Source organism: Chlorocebus sabaeus, chromosome 20 (genome assembly GCF_047675955.1).
Source record: "Chlorocebus sabaeus isolate Y175 chromosome 20, mChlSab1.0.hap1, whole genome shotgun sequence".
NCBI lineage: Eukaryota > Metazoa > Chordata > Mammalia > Primates > Cercopithecidae > Chlorocebus > Chlorocebus sabaeus.
Window position 1 is genome coordinate 48,644,650 of NC_132923.1, and position 18,096 is coordinate 48,662,745.

At 37.1% G+C, this 18,096-nt stretch overlaps 1 long non-coding RNA gene across 1 annotated transcript; it reads left to right on the top strand.

Annotated features, from left to right (window-relative positions):
- Positions 1 to 5,436: 5,436 nt before the first annotated feature.
- On the top strand, positions 5,437 to 15,075 carry LOC119625650 (uncharacterized). The gene is made up of 3 exons (XR_005241806.2): positions 5,437 to 6,031; positions 8,664 to 8,798; positions 11,798 to 15,075. It is a non-coding gene; the product is annotated as an uncharacterized lncRNA (long non-coding RNA).
- Positions 15,076 to 18,096: the final 3,021 nt, after the last annotated feature.

Below are 18,096 nucleotides of genomic sequence, written 5' to 3' on the forward strand. Positions count from 1 at the left end.
AACAGAAGATTGATTCAACTTAACTTTTGTTTTGTTCAGACTTGATTGCCAGTGACTTATTTCCATATTTCTAGCCTTCCCATCACCTTCCTGATCTCTGTGTCTGCCAAGTTCACTGGGTTAGAACTTGAAACTAGTGTGATCCTCCAGCCCCAGGGTTCCATAAAGCCCCTGTAACCTTGCCTAATGGTACTGTCGCAAGAGGAACAACTAGACATCTATATAGACCATGACAAATCTTTCTTGGAAAACAGTTTTGGTGCTTGCCCTTCTCAAGATGGTTGAGTGCAACATCTTCCTTTCTAAATAGCAGGATATTCTTTAGTCTTTAACTGCAAAAAAATGGATTTACAATTGAATTAAAGGCAGAATTTTTAACTGGGCACCACAAAATATGGTTTTCTAAGTCGGTGAGAAGAAATATTAACTTTTAACCCTTCGGTTCTTTCTGGTGATAATATTTCCATCAGTAATCACCCTGAAAAAGAAAAAGCAGGTAACTTTATGATTTGGAGCATGTGGAATGGTCTTTATATAGACATAAAAGATGAAAAAGATGAAATGTTTTCCTCTCTATTGCTGAAACAGCCAAAGAGAAGGAGGACTGATCGACAGCAGCCTGTTTTCTACGGGGAATATATTAAATACCCTTGATAATGAGAATGTTAGCTCCAGGGACAAAGAGTTAGTTCATTTAAATGATTATTACTTTGTCTCATTTGCGCTTTTTTTTTCTTTCATACTTTTTTTTTTTTTTTTTTGGTATTTCTCTTTGAGCCATGGTTTCTGTCCTTTACCAAGTATTTACAATTTCTTTCAAGTGAGATCAAATGGGATTGCACTTCCTGTTTCATGGGGGTTGGCTCCACCATTGAAAATTATGGGTGCCAAGCAGAAAGAATCGGGTAACTAAAGGGAGATTTCTCCCTTTAGAAGGAAAAGCTTCATTTTAGTTGAAAAGGAAAGACAATGCAGCTGTTTTGAGTAGCTTACATCTTTAGAAATGCTAATGAATGTGATTGAATTTCACTGAAAGTGGGACTGAACAGTGCAAGTCAAAAAGAAAAAGGAGTTTTGAGGAACTAGTCTCATTTAGAGACAAAGATCTTATTTACAGTAACTTTATCCTAAGATCTCCATTTGCACTGCTCGTAATTTAAAAATATAGAGCCAAAGCAAAAATGTTCACCTAAGCTTTTGGCTCATCTCGGTTTTTCTCTAAATTTCTTTTTTTGGGAGAAGCATTGTTCTCAAATAATAACCGGTTCAAGAAATTTGGTGTCAGATTCTGCTAGCCCATCCTTGTTTAATTAAATAGGGTATGCAAAATTGAGAAACAATGCAGGCAGGCAAAAGGAGCCCCTTGCCTCTATTGAAGGGCTCTGGTGGTAATGGTAAAGTGAAGCTTGAGAGCAGTGGAGCTGTGTAATTGCCAAGGATTACTGTTCTTATTCTTCATTATACATGGATTTTTAAGGATAACAATTGATCTATCCATGTCGGCAACCAGCTCTCAGTTTTGGGGGGATTTGGAGGGAAGTCTTAGATAGCTACAAATGGTAAACTTGGCCTGTTTTGGATTCTTGGACTTCCTGCAGAGATTCTGCTCGTGGCTGGGTGTTAATGAAGCATCCAAAATAAAAGATGGCAGGGAAGACAGAAAGTTGGAGGCCCTTGCAAGGAAAAAGAAAATAGCTTTCTCACCCATCACTAGGTTCATGGGTAAGGCCCCATAATAAAAACTAGATTAACAAGAGAAAAGTGCAGACTTTATTTAATAAGCTTTACATAAGACAGGAGCCTTCAGAAATGAGGATACAAAGAAACAGAGAAAACTATGTATTTTTATCCTTAAGTTTGATGAAGAAGTAATTAGTCATGCAAAGGCATGATTGGACAGAGTGGGTACGTTAGAGAAGTGGTAATAAATTAGGGCAAACTTAGCAAAGCCTGTTTGATTCTTCTCTGTATCCCCCTATCTTCAGAAATACGGATGTTCCTTTCCTGCAGGTGTAGGGTGGGTACCTCTTGAATAAGCGTTAGGGGAAAGGAGCAGGAGAAGCAACCTTCCTAGGTTTTATGACCTGCTTCAGGAAAGAGGGGATTATGAGAATGGCTTCTGCTGTTTTCTCAATGACAAGGGTGCTATATTTTGGGGGTAGTACCGTCCAAACTCCATCACTCTGAAGAAACCTCTGATCTTTACATAATTTAGGTTCATCTTCCTGACTTCCTGTTCCAGGGTTCCCTTTCAGTCATCCTTTCTTTATCTTCATCTTCCCATTATCTGAATCAGCTTAGAGTCAGGAAAATAAAATGTAGAAATAAAGAATGTGGAGCAATTGCTTGTATCTATGTGCCCCCCAAGCTTTTTGCCTGGTTTTATATATTTTTTGACACTAATAGAACCCTCAACTTAGAAAAAGTACCCGGCCCTCAGTAAATACTTGTGGAGAAATGCAGAATAAATTTTGCTGGTAACTTGCTATCTCACCTTCATCCTGCCATGGGAGCCTCACTGGAGTGTGATAGCTGGGAATATCTGGCTTTGAGCAGGATGACGAGGCTTCCTTGTACCTGCACGTGATGAGCTCAGTAAATACTAAAGGAAAGAAGGAAAGAAGGGAGGGAGGAAGTTAGGTTACATTTCACTTCACACAGGATGACATGAGTACATTTGTTTGGATGATAACCTCAGAAAAACAACTAAGATACCGAGGAAGAACATGTTATTACATCTCAACATTAAGTACGTAAAATATTTTGCACATTTTGGACAGATGCATTTCTTACAAATAAGGACAACTTTGCTTTATCTGCTTTGAATGTTAGGGCTTTGATTGTCTCTGAATAGGCAAGCATTTTGATCTTTGGTAGCACTGTGGGACTAGGTATCTTTGTACTGAAAGATGAGAATGCTGAGGAAGGCCTTTAGAAGAATTTCTTAGGGTAGATAGAGACATTTAAATCAAAATGAAGATACAGAGAAAGCAAAGTGACCGAAACGCAGTGGGTTCAATAAGGCACCTGGGGAACAGGAAGGCCTAGACACTGGTTGCCTGTGTCTGGGTGTGAACTGGCAGGAAAGATCTAGGCAAAGGTGCAAGAGCACGGACAATTCAGCAAGTGTGTCAGGAATCTCAGAATAATCTTCCTTAGCAGAGACTGGCAAGGCATCTATGAAGAGGAAAGCATTAGATGGAGCTTCTCTCTTTAAGGGCCAACTGAATAGAATAAACTGGGGGGGGAATGTAGAGTGCCATTCTCATCCAGTGCAGGAAAGCAAAGTATAAAGCATACAGAACCTTCTAATACATTGAAGGAGTTGTGTTGGTGTATCAAATCATTTTTGGCTTTCATCTTTGCTTATGGCAATTTTTTCATGCCGTAAACCATAATCATACTTTTTGGTCAGAGTGACTGAGTGGAGAGGTGAAGAGAGAATTGAAGAGAGCAGGAATGTCACATGTACTGAAAGAGTTTTGGAGACAGAACTTTGGTTACAGAAATAGACGTTATTTAACCAGAAGAAGCAGCATGCTGAATGTAGGGAGTAAAAATAGCCAAATTCCATTTGCCTGTAGTGGTGCTAGAAGGAGTCATCTTACTGTATGAAGGTTAAAAAAATTAAGCAGAGCTAGGAATGTCAGGTTAGGGATCCCTGAAGGGATTATGGCATCTCGTCTCTGGCCATCTCTGAAAACACAACTTTTGTCTTAGATATTATTTTACCTGAGACATAAAAGCACACACCTAATGTCAGGTTGACATTCTTTACAACCCTGTGATTTTTATGAATTGAACTTGTTGGCAAATGACATCAGAAACCAGAGATAACTGGGCTTGAAAAACAACATGTATGGAAAGTAAGATCAAGGACCAGGACACAGAATGCAACAACAGGGACCAAGGGTCTGTCCGATGTACCTACTATGGCACTACTGACCCCATAGACATAGTCACCTGCATGAGGTTTTGGTGCCATCAGCACCTCCTTGTGCCAAAAGCAAACAAGGGTGTGTTTACAGCTACATCTGGATTTGATCTTTATGCCTCAGACAGTCCAGCATTTGTTTCCATCATTGGATGTGGGCAGGTCATGCTTAACCTCTGTGAGCCAAACCTAAGAGATCACCCTGGCTTTATTGTATTCAGCAGCTCTTGGAAAGCTACCTTGGTGTTTGGAGCTGCTGCCAACCTTTTTCAACATAAATTTAAAATTACGAGGCTTTGCCACTTCTCCCCATGTGTTAAAGAGTTGCAAAAAGCCACTCTGAGTTCACTTTCCTTTAAGAGTCCTTTTTTTTTCTTCACATCGAAGCTGTCAATTCAGAAAAGGCTTGTTATAAATGGATTAATTTATGGCAAGATTGTTGATTGACAGGAAAAAGTTTGTTTTGTGTGGATTTGACATCACAGCCATGCATAGCCAATTTTCCCACTAACAGCTTCTTTATGGAAGAATTCTTCCAGCCACATTGCATAAACAGCTGTTGGAAACACCTTTGCATCGATCATTTGTAATAGTTTATTAAAGTGATACCTGGCAACATGTCTATATAGTTAAAGGCTTGCTCATTACCAAACCCCATTTTTCAGGAATTTATTACTCAAGCTTTTCAAATCATATCAAACTCAAACCTCAAAAGTGAACACTCACTCTAGGCACTGTCTCCTTCTTTACTGAGGGCTCTGAAGCAGGGCTCTCATTTCTTAGAATGACATGTGCCATGATTGATTATGCATCAGCTTTCTGAATAAAAAACAAAAAGAGGTTTCTTTTTTTGTAATCATTTTTCCCTCTGAAAATATGGTAGCTTTCCTTCTCCAGATATAAATATTTGCAGAAGAGATGTCCTAATTATCATAAGGATGACCTTCTGATTTTTAAGTTTATATTTTTATACTCCTGTACCAGATTTGGACCCATCTCTTAATCCTTTGGATGCCTGCCATTTTCTCTCCTCTATTCTTTTTCTGTTTCCCTTTCCTCATACAACAAAGCCCTCCTCGACTTGCTTTCCTCTTTGTCTTTAAACTGAATGTAACTTTCCTTCCTTAAAGTCTGTACTATAAAGCAGGTGAAAAGATGGACTTACTGAGACTAGGGTTGGAATGCCAGCACTTTCACATGCCTTGTGACTTTAGGCGAGATATTTTGCCGAAGTCCCTGTTTGTTTTCTCACCTAAAAAAATGGGGGCTATAATAGTACCAATTTCTTAGGCTTGTTTTAAGGTCTAAATAAGCTGATACATGTAAAGGGCTTGGCATAGTGCAAGAGTTTAACTATATAGTGGCTGCTGCCCTACAAATGCAGGCCAAGGTAGGATTAGGAGATGACCCTCATTTTTTTGCCTGCTTGGGTCTTCCTCTAGTCTTCTTCTGAGGTCAGGACACATTTTGTTACAAATATTGATATTTCTTAGCTCCTCCATGGGATACTGGCAGCTTTTTTTTTGGCAGCTTCTGCGGCAGTGATGCCTCTTGCCCCAAACTTGGTATTTATGGAGCTTCCTCACAGGGGGTAGAGGAGGAAGGTGCATAATGAACTGTGATACTCCATTAGCCTGGATAAGCCCCAGAGCATATGAAGAGCTGAAGGAGCCAGCTGGCTCCCCAGTAAGCCCTGGTGCTGCCAAGACGTACTGACTGCTGACGAGGAAGCAAAGAGGAAAGGCTGGTGCTTGGAGGAGTGAGGAGGACATTGCCCCCACCAGGATTAGAAAATGATTGGCTTAGGCAAATCATGAGGATTGAATGAGCTAATGAATGCCTTGAAATCCATCGACAAAGATTCTATTAAAATCCATTGTATTAGTATGTCATTTCTCATCTCCAGGGCAGTGGGTCTTTGAACAGGATGGGAGCAAACTTTCTTGTGGATGAGTTGCAGTCCTTGAACTGACTTCTAGATCATATCCACACACTGCATGCAAAACATCGTGCTAGACTTCCTCCTCCAAAACGATCACACTTCCACAGCTGGATTCTGAAAAAGAAGAAGAAAAGCTGATTCCACAAATGTTGCTGGTAGGAAAAAACCCATGTAAAGTTTCTTTCTTTTCTTTCCTTTTAAAAAAAGTTTATTAAGAATGAAAAGTCCTCTGCAGTTGGACTTTACTTGCTATTTTCCACAGATTTAGGGGGAGATAGTCAAAGGCAAAGTAAGTAATGTCTTCCAGCAGAAATGGAGTATTTTTTCTTCTGTCCTCGCAAAAATGTTGCTATGTGTGTCAGTTATGGAGGGTACATCACCCTCCTTTCTTCAGAAAATGTTCCTTTTGCTGCTGGTAAAAATAAAAATTCTCCTCCTACTGTGCATGCAAATTCTCATGGAAATATGGTTTTGCTCCTGAAAAATATCAGAAAGTAAAAATTGAAAATGTCGTGACATGTTTTCAAATCTACCAAAAATGCTCATGTGAAGCAGCAGTTTTTGGAGTTACCATGAAAACCATATTCAGTATGAATGTGCAAAATTATGATTTTGCACACTATTGCTTTAGTATACACACCTGAGAATTTTTTTTTCCTATTTGATTTTCATGAGAGTCAAACTTCAAACAAATAGAACTAATCAAACCAGACAGTTCTCATCCAGTGCTCCAGTATAAGCAGTAATAACAGCTGAGGGATCTTATTTAAAAGTACTGGTAATTCATGAGCTCTGCTATGTTGATACTATTTGGTGATCTGCACTCTTGTGATGCCATTCTCCACAGTGACAAAAGGCAGAAAAATCTATGTATTTTGACAGTATTCCAAAAAGCACTCGGGGAATAGTAAATTTTTTGAAAAGAGGTAGACAGAAAAGATTGGCATTTTTCAAAGACAGAAGTGTACCTTAATGATTCTGGTAGCACCACCATCTTTGAATCTCTTTTGAACACGTTGGGAGGAAAATCATGGCTAATGAAAATACCCATCAATTTCATCTCCTTTATATTGGGGGATGGTCCAATGCTTAAATAATTGCTGATGGGATCCCCCAGTAAGAGGTTACCTCAAAGTTTTCTGCTGAGTGAAATCACCACATTTGCAATCCGGGGACATATTCCATTTTCATGACTATTTGAAGATATCCCAAATGGCAGCACTGGAAAGTATTTGGACCAAGAATGATTGACAGTGTCTGTAAGTACTTATTACGTCAGGGCTTTAGTTCGTCGATTGATGGGAAATGATGTATAATAAATTAGAATGATCACACATCATTTCCCATCGATTGAAATGCCAAATCCTTGACGGAGTAATGAGTTATGGCCAATACCACTCACTGTCTTAGGAGGAGATTGATTGCACATCCTTTCATCGATGCGATCAAACAACACGAAATTCTAAGTACACATCTACCTCCCAAATTTTACCATCATTCCAGTGCAGAGCATAAAGTTAGTGTTGCCTTGGTGAGTACAGTGCCATGTGGGTATTGGAGCATGGATATTCTTCATCATCTGATGCAGTGAGAGCTTCATTCGCCACAGAAATACAGATGCATCCTAAGTGCAGAGAGACTCAATGAAGCACCATTAGCCATCCTAGCTACAACAGAATTCATTTCCTTTGTAGAACAAAAAAGGAAGGCTCCCAGGTCTCTTCACAAAAGCAAAGGGAGCGAGTTAACAGTAAGCTCAATGGGATGAATGTTCAGTATGCTCAGGTAGCCAGTGAGTGGGTATTTTTTCCTATTTCTCTTGTGTAACTTATTCTCAGTATTATGTTTTCTAAATCCTTCCAGTGGGTAAGATCAGTTCATGTTCCTCTCAGGTAGGAGAAGCAGTTCTTTCTCATCTCATAATTAAATAGCAAAAGTCACCAGCTGTGAAAACTTTTTGTGTATTTAGGTGGCCAACCTGTCTGTTTTTCCCAGTGGAGGTGGGAAAGCTGGCATGATGCATGAAACTCACACTCTTTGTTTCTCAGTCAACATTCGATGATAATTTCTAAGGCCTTTTTGGGCTTGTTATGTCTTCATAGGCAATTTAAGGCTAAAATAAATAGAAGCCCTTTTAAAACGTTATTCAAATCATTCAATAAATGTGGTTTTGAGTAGCCACTATGTGCAACCCTTTAAAATGTGCGATACCCTTTAAAAATGTGTTTTGGCAAACACCCCAACATAAAAACTCTGTCTCAGTTAGAAAATTCCAAAACAAACAAGAAAACCCCTTTCTTTCATGCTTAGATAATGTAAACTGTTTCCCAACTTTCTACACAATTAGAAGCATTTGATCTCTTCATAAATTGAAAGCTGCCAGACTTAAAGTCTGATGCGGGTAGAGAATATTGTCTGTCTTGTTAATTGCTGTGTATTCAAAGCCTAGGGAAGTGCCTGACACATGTCAGGGAATCGTCTTGAATGAATAAATAAAAGAATGAATGATGTATTTGGAATTATAAGACTTTTCAAATACTGGTAACTTGATGAGTTTTTTTAAGAAATCACCACCTCTATATTCACTTTTTTCCACCTGGTAGAATTATAGTGGCCATTAAGATTATCTCCAACATGGTTACGTAACATTTAGCTACTGAAGGAGGATGGAGTGGAGAGAAAAAGCAGGCAGATGGAACTAACATTTAGTGATTCCCACTTCCAAGGTGTATTACACATATTTTCTTATGACCACCCTGTGAAATATGTATCATCCTCATTTTACAGATGTGACACCTGGGATCCTGAGAGATTAACTTTCTCCAATTTACTCAGATAGTGAGGAGGACTGATGACAGGTCAGCCAAACTCAAGTCTGCTGCTGACCTATTCTTGGGGAATTGGGCTTCCAGAGACTTTAAGGTAAGAAGCCAGAGGACCAGAGCAGAAATCTGGCCTGAGGATTACAGTTAGAAACTCAAGATGTCACTGTTCCAAATAAGTTGGACTGGCCAGACCTGGTGGCTCATACCTGTAATTCCAGCTCTTTGGGAGGCTGAGGCAGGAGGATTGTTTAAGCCCAGGAGATAGAGGCTGCAGTGAGTTATGATTGCATCACTGCATTCCAGCCCTGGTGACAGAGTGAAAACCTGTCTCAAAACAAACAAACAAAAAACAGATAAGGCAGGAGGATATGGATAATGCAAGGTCCATAGATACATATATTCCTGTCCTTGCAGTAGATACACAGTAACTATGAATCCTTCTCAAATGATTAATTGAATGAAATAATAGATTGGATAAATGAATGACCTATAAGGTTTTTAAACTGTCAGGGAGCTAAAACATCAAAAGCACAATGCTTGACTCTCAATACCACTTACTTGTGCAGTCAGAAAACAATTAGTGGGCATTTACTTGATTTTTACTTTATCCTGTAGCTACAGGATAAAGGATAAAATCTTTATCCTGTAGATTAATAATATTTTAATATTATTTAATAATAATAATATTATTATTTATAATTTATTATTATTATATTTATATAATATATTTATTATATAATTAATAAATATAATTTATATTTATTATTATTATATTTATTATTATTATTATAATTTAATATTATTTAATAATAAATTTAATAATATTTTCCTTGACCTCAGTGAATAGTCTATAAACAAGTATTTATAAGATGATAACATAAGTGCTAGTGGAGGTAAGTGCAAAACTATATAGGGGAGCAGGATGTGGAATACATAAAATTATATTTGGGCTGGGAGAGGAGTGGAGGACTTAGGGAGACCACGTAGATTAGCTTGTATTTGCACATCCTCTGAGAGGAAGATGGGGATTTCCTCTGAGAGGCAAGGAGGGAAGGGTTTCAGGCAGTGGGAACAGAATGTGCAAACCAGTATGGCATATTTAGGAAATTACAAAATACACATTAAAATTTATTCTAATCATATCTTTTTTCTAGAAAAACAGAATTAGGCTGGGTTTATAGGGCAAATAAGCAGACTCTAATATGACATAATAATATTGGTATTCATAAGAATTACCGCAAGTTTCCACACAACTGATTCAGTCACAGTTATTAATTGGCATAGATAGAAATGGTTAGATGATCTCATTGCCTGGACCATCATTATTAATTTCTGAGTAATTTTTAAAAGTGATTGCTCAGGTTGCAAAGAGCACTAAGCTTTAAGAGTAGAGTTATTAGCAATGAAGGAGGAAAAGGTCAATTCTATTGGCCTCTACTCTTATTCAAACAAGTGGAATATGTCATCAAAATACTATGTCCTGAGATAAGCACAATATATAGTAACAGGACAACACTCAAATAAAGACCATCTACACCTAGGAAGGCTGAGACCCTTCCAAGTATACCAGAATTCCCAGTGGAGCATCCTGGGACAGCATTCACTGTTGCAAATTCACCAGCAGGCAGTTCCCTGATTCTATCTTCAGGAAACCCAATCCTGATAGAATTTACAACACAGTTTATATTTCATTGATTATATTGGTAATCCCTACCTTGGAGCAGAGTCAAAATCTAGCTGTCTATTTAACATTATTTTTTTTCTATCCAAAATTTACTTTCCTATATAAAGAATATCATGTGGAATGGTTGGGTTCGGGAACTGTCCATTAAGCCCTGTCTAAACCATAGCGCACACATTTTGAAACCAGAAGAACTACCAGTTCAGGCAAATCATATTTCAATTATACTTGTTGCATGTAACAAGGTTTCAACAAGAGTGTCTATCCGAGCCCAACGGAATACTGGGATCCATTTCCTGCAACAGTGACTTAACTCCTGGCAAAAGTCCCCTCTCATAGTGTACCCATAGCTTATAAACTCTCTTCCTTTCTACATCTGCATAAAACTAGAAGCTCATTAGATCATCTCCTTGCTACATATTTTATATTAAGAGGAAAAAGGATGGTAACCTTTGTGGGTAGTAGGAAGTGGTTCTTCCTCCACAGTTTATATATGTGGGTTGTTTGTAAACCAGGGAAAAGATATGCTGTTATGATGTTAATATACAGGGTCACAATAATGCATGTTCTCCCGCTTCTAACCTTGGATTAATTTGCTTAGCGTATCTGTTCAATTTATTCTCAAAGGCAGAAATTATAATATAAATGACACTTGTATAGTGATTTGAAATTTACAAAGTACTTTCACAACATTATTCCATTTAATGCCAACAATAGCCCTTTGAGCTGGGTGTTTTATCTTTTGAGGGTAACTGAGATTGTGATGTGAAGTGATGTACCCAAGGACCCACCACTATTAAGTGATGGAACTGTGATTCTAAGCCAGATTTCTGATCAACAAGTCTAGTCTGTCTATGACATCAGACTGCATAGCAAAATTTATATTGTCAAAAGACTAAAGGTTGAACGCTAAAATCAAGTTACAGCATTTGTAACAGTCTTTCTTTTAGGAAATGGAGAATCCTTCTCAGCATTAGCTTGGGGTTTCTTTAAGCCCACCATTACAGAAACAATTGGATTTTCTGCCAAGAAACATTAAGGCTGATTTGACAAGAATGACGAGGCACTTTAAGAGTTGATTGACTGTTAGTATAAGGCTTTTAGAGCTTGCTAAAATTGCATCAACTATAAGTGAAAGAAATGGAAGTATCTACCCAGAGTTTCAAAGAAAAGCCTGTGATCTCAAGAACAAATGGTAGCATGGTCACATCTCTCTCCATTCATCCAACAACTCTCGGATTTCTATACTATACAAGTTTATTTGGTTCTTCTGCAATGTTCTATGACCCTAACACTCAGGGACCTACTGAGGTCTAAACTGATCAATGAGAAAAAATCATTTTGTGTTTATTGAAAGATTTTCAGACCTATTTAGCTGAGACACTTGCTGAGATATATTTGCAATTCTGTCTTAGAACTTCCAATCTGAGGTGAATTTGCCCTCCTGTCACCATGTCTATAGGGTGTAGCAACACCTGAAAGCAATGAACAAGATCTTTGAAGCTGACAAGATCTCTGCTGAAACCAAGATGAGTGATAGAATCTTCCATTATGAATCTATACTTCTTGTGGACTCTTAGTGACTATAATTATTTTAAAATTATTGTACTTTTAAAGAAAAAAGACTAGGCAGATTTTTCTCTCCATCTCTTTTTCAAAGAATATATCAAACTAGAGTGCAGGTTAGTGTAACTGACAGATTTTTCATTGTTTTCCAGTTAAAGAAATGAACACAGACAAATGAGAAAACATCTTTGATATATGGTTGTCTTTAATCTCATAAAATTCTGGCTTTTAAAATAATTTTTAAAAGAAGATTCTTAACTGTGGATTTTCCCTAATCTTTGCATTTAATTAATGATCATTTATATTAGGATCTTCTCTGCCCCTTTTTAGGAATGAAATTCCAACATGAATATGTTATCTAATCCTCATATTACTGCAATAATGTACTTGGCCACTGACAAGCTTAGTGTTAGGAAAAATAACCAAGAAATAATCAAGCCCAGGGTTAGGGAAAATAACCAAATAAATGGTCAACTATCTAACTAGACTCTGACCTATAGATAAGCCCATGTTGATTTCTAAGTTGTGTCACCTGCCTGATGCTATCACATTTGGTAGTGTGAAACAGATTTTTTAAACTGCCTTTGCTGAGATAATAGAAAATGAGGCTGGTACTTAAGGTGTAGAAGACTAATTTTACATGAATAAGCCCACATTAAATTAAAGACTTGTGGCAGCTGAAATCAGTGGTGATGTTCTAGACTTTTCTAAATGTTTTCTCACATTTTAGAAGATAAATTTCACCAACCATCACCCGAGCAAGTCTAGAAGCCAACTATTATTGTTCGAAGTTCAATACCATTAAAACATGTTTAAAGTTTTGATCTTCTAGCTATTCAGAATTTCTCTCCTATAAGATGGTACAATTAGAATACATTTTCTCAGAACTATACTGTTGACATTTTCTAAAACAATTCTTTGTTGTGGAGGGCTGCTCTGTGTATTGTAGGATGCTCAGCAGCCTACTGGCTTCTACCCTGTATGCCAATAGCTCCTTCCCTTCAGTTGTGACAATGAAAAATATCTCCAGACATTGCCAAATTTTTCACAATTGGTGGCGAGGGAAGAGAGGGGATACATATGTATGCAAAATTACCCTGGTTGAGAACCATTGAGATAGAAGCATAGATTTCTGGGTTCTATACCTTTGTAGCATCTGTAGATATTAAAATTGAAGGTGAGTGGGCTTAATGACACATCCCAGATTACATAATTGTTTAGAAGCAGAGGTAGGAATCAAGCCCAAATCTTGTGATTCCTATAGTATTCTTCACATTGCAGCATATTATTTTTGAATATTGTTGTGGAAAGAATATTTCACTGACTCACAAACAGTCATATCCAAGAACGTTCTGGCAACATTAAGATGATGACTGTAAGAACTGAGTCAGAAAGAACACATTATTTATATGAATGAAATGAAAATACTATTAAAAAAAAAAAGCCCTATTTGCTGTTACAGTTCAATCTTGCAGATATTTGGGTAGTGTTAAACAAACAATGTCTAAACTACTGACAAAAATTCTCTCCTTGACCGAACTCTACGCAGGGTCCCCTAGACTGTTTTTCAACTAGACTTTCCTTTTGGGCTTCCATGTTTGTATCTCCATTGTCCAATTTTAGTGAGAATCCTGCTAAGTCATTTTAACTGGAACCATCCCGCCCTCCCACCCTCCCCCTGCCCCATATCTGTTCTCTTTCAATAAATGAGTTCATCATCCTCCACTATCCCCCAGGTAAGTTCTGGTCATCCTTGTGTGCCTTTAGCAAGAATCCTGTTAGGTTGGTGTAGTCAGGATTCCCCACTGATCCCTGATCTTTTCTTGTAGTAATTTTTCATTCACTGATCGCTCCTTGCTGTTTGGGTATAAATTCCTACTTACCCATGCTGTATTTGGAGTTGAGCCTAATCTCTCTTCCTCATTGCACAGTCCCATTGTGGTGGTCCCTAAGCCTATCACAGTAGTCCTCCCTGCACCTAAATAAAGTTTGCCTTACCATCTTTAAGGAGTGTTATGAATATGTTTTTCTTTAACACTACTCATATAGCGTATATAAAGTGGTAACCACAATGAGATCAATCTGTAAAAGTCTCTTGACTGCTACTACCTCATTTGAGGTAGGAAATTGTTGCAAGTGTCATGCCACTTCCAAATTTTGTAACTAAGAATAGAAAAAAAAAAAAATGTGCCTGGCAAGAACAAAAACTACAGACTGAATTAACAGCCTGGGGCCACTCATTATGCCAGGATATATGTACTTAAGCTGTGATGGGGGCTGCCATCTTGGATTGACCCCATTAGCCCTCTCTGGTCCATCAACAAGAAGTAGTGGAGGCCATCTTCCTCCTCTAACGAAGATATTTTGCCAAGAAAGTACACTGCTGTGCAACCAGGTGTTTGAGGAACTGAAGAGGGTGAAAAGAAGGTAGAAACAGAAGGGGTATATTTTGCATTTTCTACTTACATATGAATATGTACATATGATGGGGCAACTCTCTCACATATGTCTTGCTCTCCATCACACACTATGCTAACCATTTGTCACACTCAAATATCAATTTATCCAAAAGTTTTCTATGTTCTTTCTTTCTTAGATTTATCTCCCTTCTTTATACCATTTTTACCGAGCTATTTGGTTAAAAACGTGTTAATTTTTTATAAGACATTTTATATCTGATGCTGTATGGAAAGTGCTTTGTGTGAAGGGTATATTTGTTTGAAGCAAAGTTTATAGTGCATAGTTTGCTAACAGTCCTAATTGGCTTCAATTTAGGGGAGATTCTAGATAGTTCAAGGTTTGTGGGTGCAAGTGTTTTAAAATAATTTAAAATATCCAAGGAGTAAGGAATATACATCATATTGGAAAATATAAAAAGGAAGAATTATAATTGAACATAATTTTATCTGGAAATTATATTGTTAATGCTTTTTTCTCCCTCCTATACATATACGTATATGTGTGTATATATTTCAGATTATACAGTAAATATAGTTTTTGCTACTTTTTTCATATTGTTTTGGTTTTTTATGTCTTTGATTATTCATGTATATTCCAATTATATGGAGATACCCTAATTTATGTAGTTATTTTTAATTTTTTCCATTGAATTTTATTTGTAATTTTATTTGGCTATAATAGTATAATAAAATGCTATGTAATACAATAATAAACTAAATATATGATTAATTTGTACCTTTAGTTTTTTTCTGATATATTATTTCCTACAAGTCAAATGCTGGATCGAAGACCATAAAGACTTATAGAACTCTTGAAACATATTGCCCTATTGCCTTCCACCAAATAGATTTGTAAAATTTCCGTCCTAAATGTGTGACAGGGTTTTAATTTAAATAACAAGATGCAATTGCTGAATAAGAGTCAACATTTAATAATTCAACAATATTTTTATATAGATACTTCCATTGCTTTGGCACTATAGATGTTTTCTTTAAAGTTAACAGCTTTTAATGAGTAGGCAAAAATCAAAATTAAAAGAATTTGCATGGGCTACCGAAAATATTTTCCATTAAAAAATAGCAGAATCATTAAAGATATCTAATGTTCTTTCATATTTAATATTTTATATATCAAGCTTAACTTTTTTCTCAATTCAAAATTTAATGACTTATTAAGCAACTATTGCATGCCACCTCTGTAATCTCAAATCTGGTTGGGGTGATAAAAGAAGTGCCTAATTAACTGTAATACAATGACATAGATATTAAAATGAAGACAAAATGCAATGGAAACATGTGGTAGGGCAATGTTTAACTTTTCTCTGGAGGATGGAGCCCATAAAAACTTTGCAGAAGAGGTAATTTCTAAAGAGTGATTAGTAATTTTTTAGGAAAGGGAGAAAAGAGCTTTGGAACAGAACAATATCAAAGAGACACAAGGACATGAAATTATACAGCTTGTCTAGACAACAGTGGTAATGAGGTATGGCTGGCACATGAGAGGTTGTGGTGTTAACATCGAATTTTCAATTCCCCGTTAAGATCTTGTTTTGACTTATTCTGTAGTCAAAGAGGAGCCATTGAAGAGTTTTGAGCAGGAATATGAGCATGATTTTTTCTGTATTTGGATTCAAGTTGGAAGAGATTGGAGACAAGATAACTGGCTGTTGGTGTTATCCAAGGAAGATGACAAGAGCTTGAATATCAGTGGTGGAAAGACTACACCTAAGGGGCAGAGTAAAATGTGTATCAATTGGTCAGTCAACAGATATTAATTTTGCTTGAACAAGTTATCAGCATTTTCTGTGCTGGAAATTAAGAAGATAGCAAGTCCTCCCACACAGAACTTCCATTCCTTTGGGAGAATTGGGCAATAAACAAATATATACATATACATATACATATATGTACGTATATATACATATACATATGTACATCTATCTATCTATCTATAAAGCAACTGACAATGATGAGCACCATGGAGGAAATGATCAGTCACCATGAAAGAGAATAAGGGGAAGGGGGTCTTTTTAGTTAGGATGATATCCAAGTTGCCTCATGAAGGATGAGAGAAGCCACCCATGTTAAGAGCCAGAGCTCATGTGAGAAGACTGCAGTGAGGAACTTTCTGAGGTAGAATAGTTAATAGGAAAGGCTGTGTAGTAGACTGGGTAATCATATTGCCTTTAGAGTCAGATGCCTTGAATATAAATTCAGGCACTGCTGTTTATAAGCCTCAGCTTCCTCTATTAAATGAGAATAATAACGTACACATTACAAAGTTACTGTAAAGATTATATAAAGGGACATTAAAATTTAGCACGTAGACTCTAGATAGAAAAACTCAGTGGAAATTAGTTGCTATTATCGTCATCATTATCAAAAAGAATAGGGAGAAATGGGGCACTTCAAATTTCTGTCTTAGGTGACTGGAGTGCATAAGGCAGCCAAAAATAGGAACATGTTGGGGTGTTCAGATAGTGAATCTGCTTTGAAGAACCTGTTGGACATCCAGCTGGAATTTGAAACTAGAGGTCAGGAAGGAAGTCCACATATAAGGTATACGAGGGTCACTGACTTTGCTTGAAGAAGGTACACAGAGATTAAGGTGAGAAAACAGAAAACTCAGCACTTTATGAGGTAATTGTCTCTTTTTTAGAAAGCTCTGATTATTTGAAAAAAATTACTTTGAATGATTAGAAATCTACTTACAATTTACATTCACTGGCCCTGGTCAGACTTTCTGGAAATATGCAGAATAAGAACAGTCACTCTTCCAAATCAGAGCCTACGTAGTATGTAACAAATGGTTGGTTTGACTCCTCAGTCTTTATCTGAGAAAAATAGTCTCATATTTCAGTCATTCCTCATATATGGGGATCTTTATTATTATATCTCATCATTATAGTTGTTTTCTAGATGTAATTTAATTTGTTCTTGCTCAGAACTAAACCCAACATTCCAAATGTGATTCGATCACCATGATAGTTTCAACCTATTATTTTCATCTGTCAAGTCCTTTACAATCTTAATTCTATCATCTAACGTATTAGTGATTCCTGCCAACTTTATGTCACATACCAATTTGATGAATGTGATTTCTAAATTTTTTTCCAAGTCATTGATAAAGATGTTTAAAGACTAAGCTAATGTAAATTGAACTATCTCTGCTGTTGACTAGTGGGTGGACGTGAAACCTCTGGCTTCACTGATGAAGGGCAAGTTGTGCTTAAAGTTTTGACTGAATGGGCTGAGTGAGATGGGGCATGAATAACAGGAAGGGCAAGTTGCACTTGAAAGTTTTGTCTTGAATGGGTTGAATGAGAGGGAGCATGAATAGCAAAAAGGAACTGAAAAAAGGAGATGGAATAGAAATTATTTGACATAGAGGATGGGAGCTATAAACTCCTGGGATGTCTTTGGTGGGAGTTATTTGGGGCTCCCAGAGATACAGGTGGGAAAGAAGTTGCAGAGACAGACTCTGGAAGTATTGTAGGTTGACTAGGCAAGTGACCAAGAGGGCTTAGTCATAATGGTTCTGAAAAAGACTAGTAATAGGAATTCCATATCTTGCAGACAAAGCAATAGAAATGTAGCAGCTGGAAACAGATGGTAATTATCCAGAGATTTTGTACTGGACTCAGATAATGGGTCTAAGTATGGAACAACACTCCAGTCCTGGGAGGATG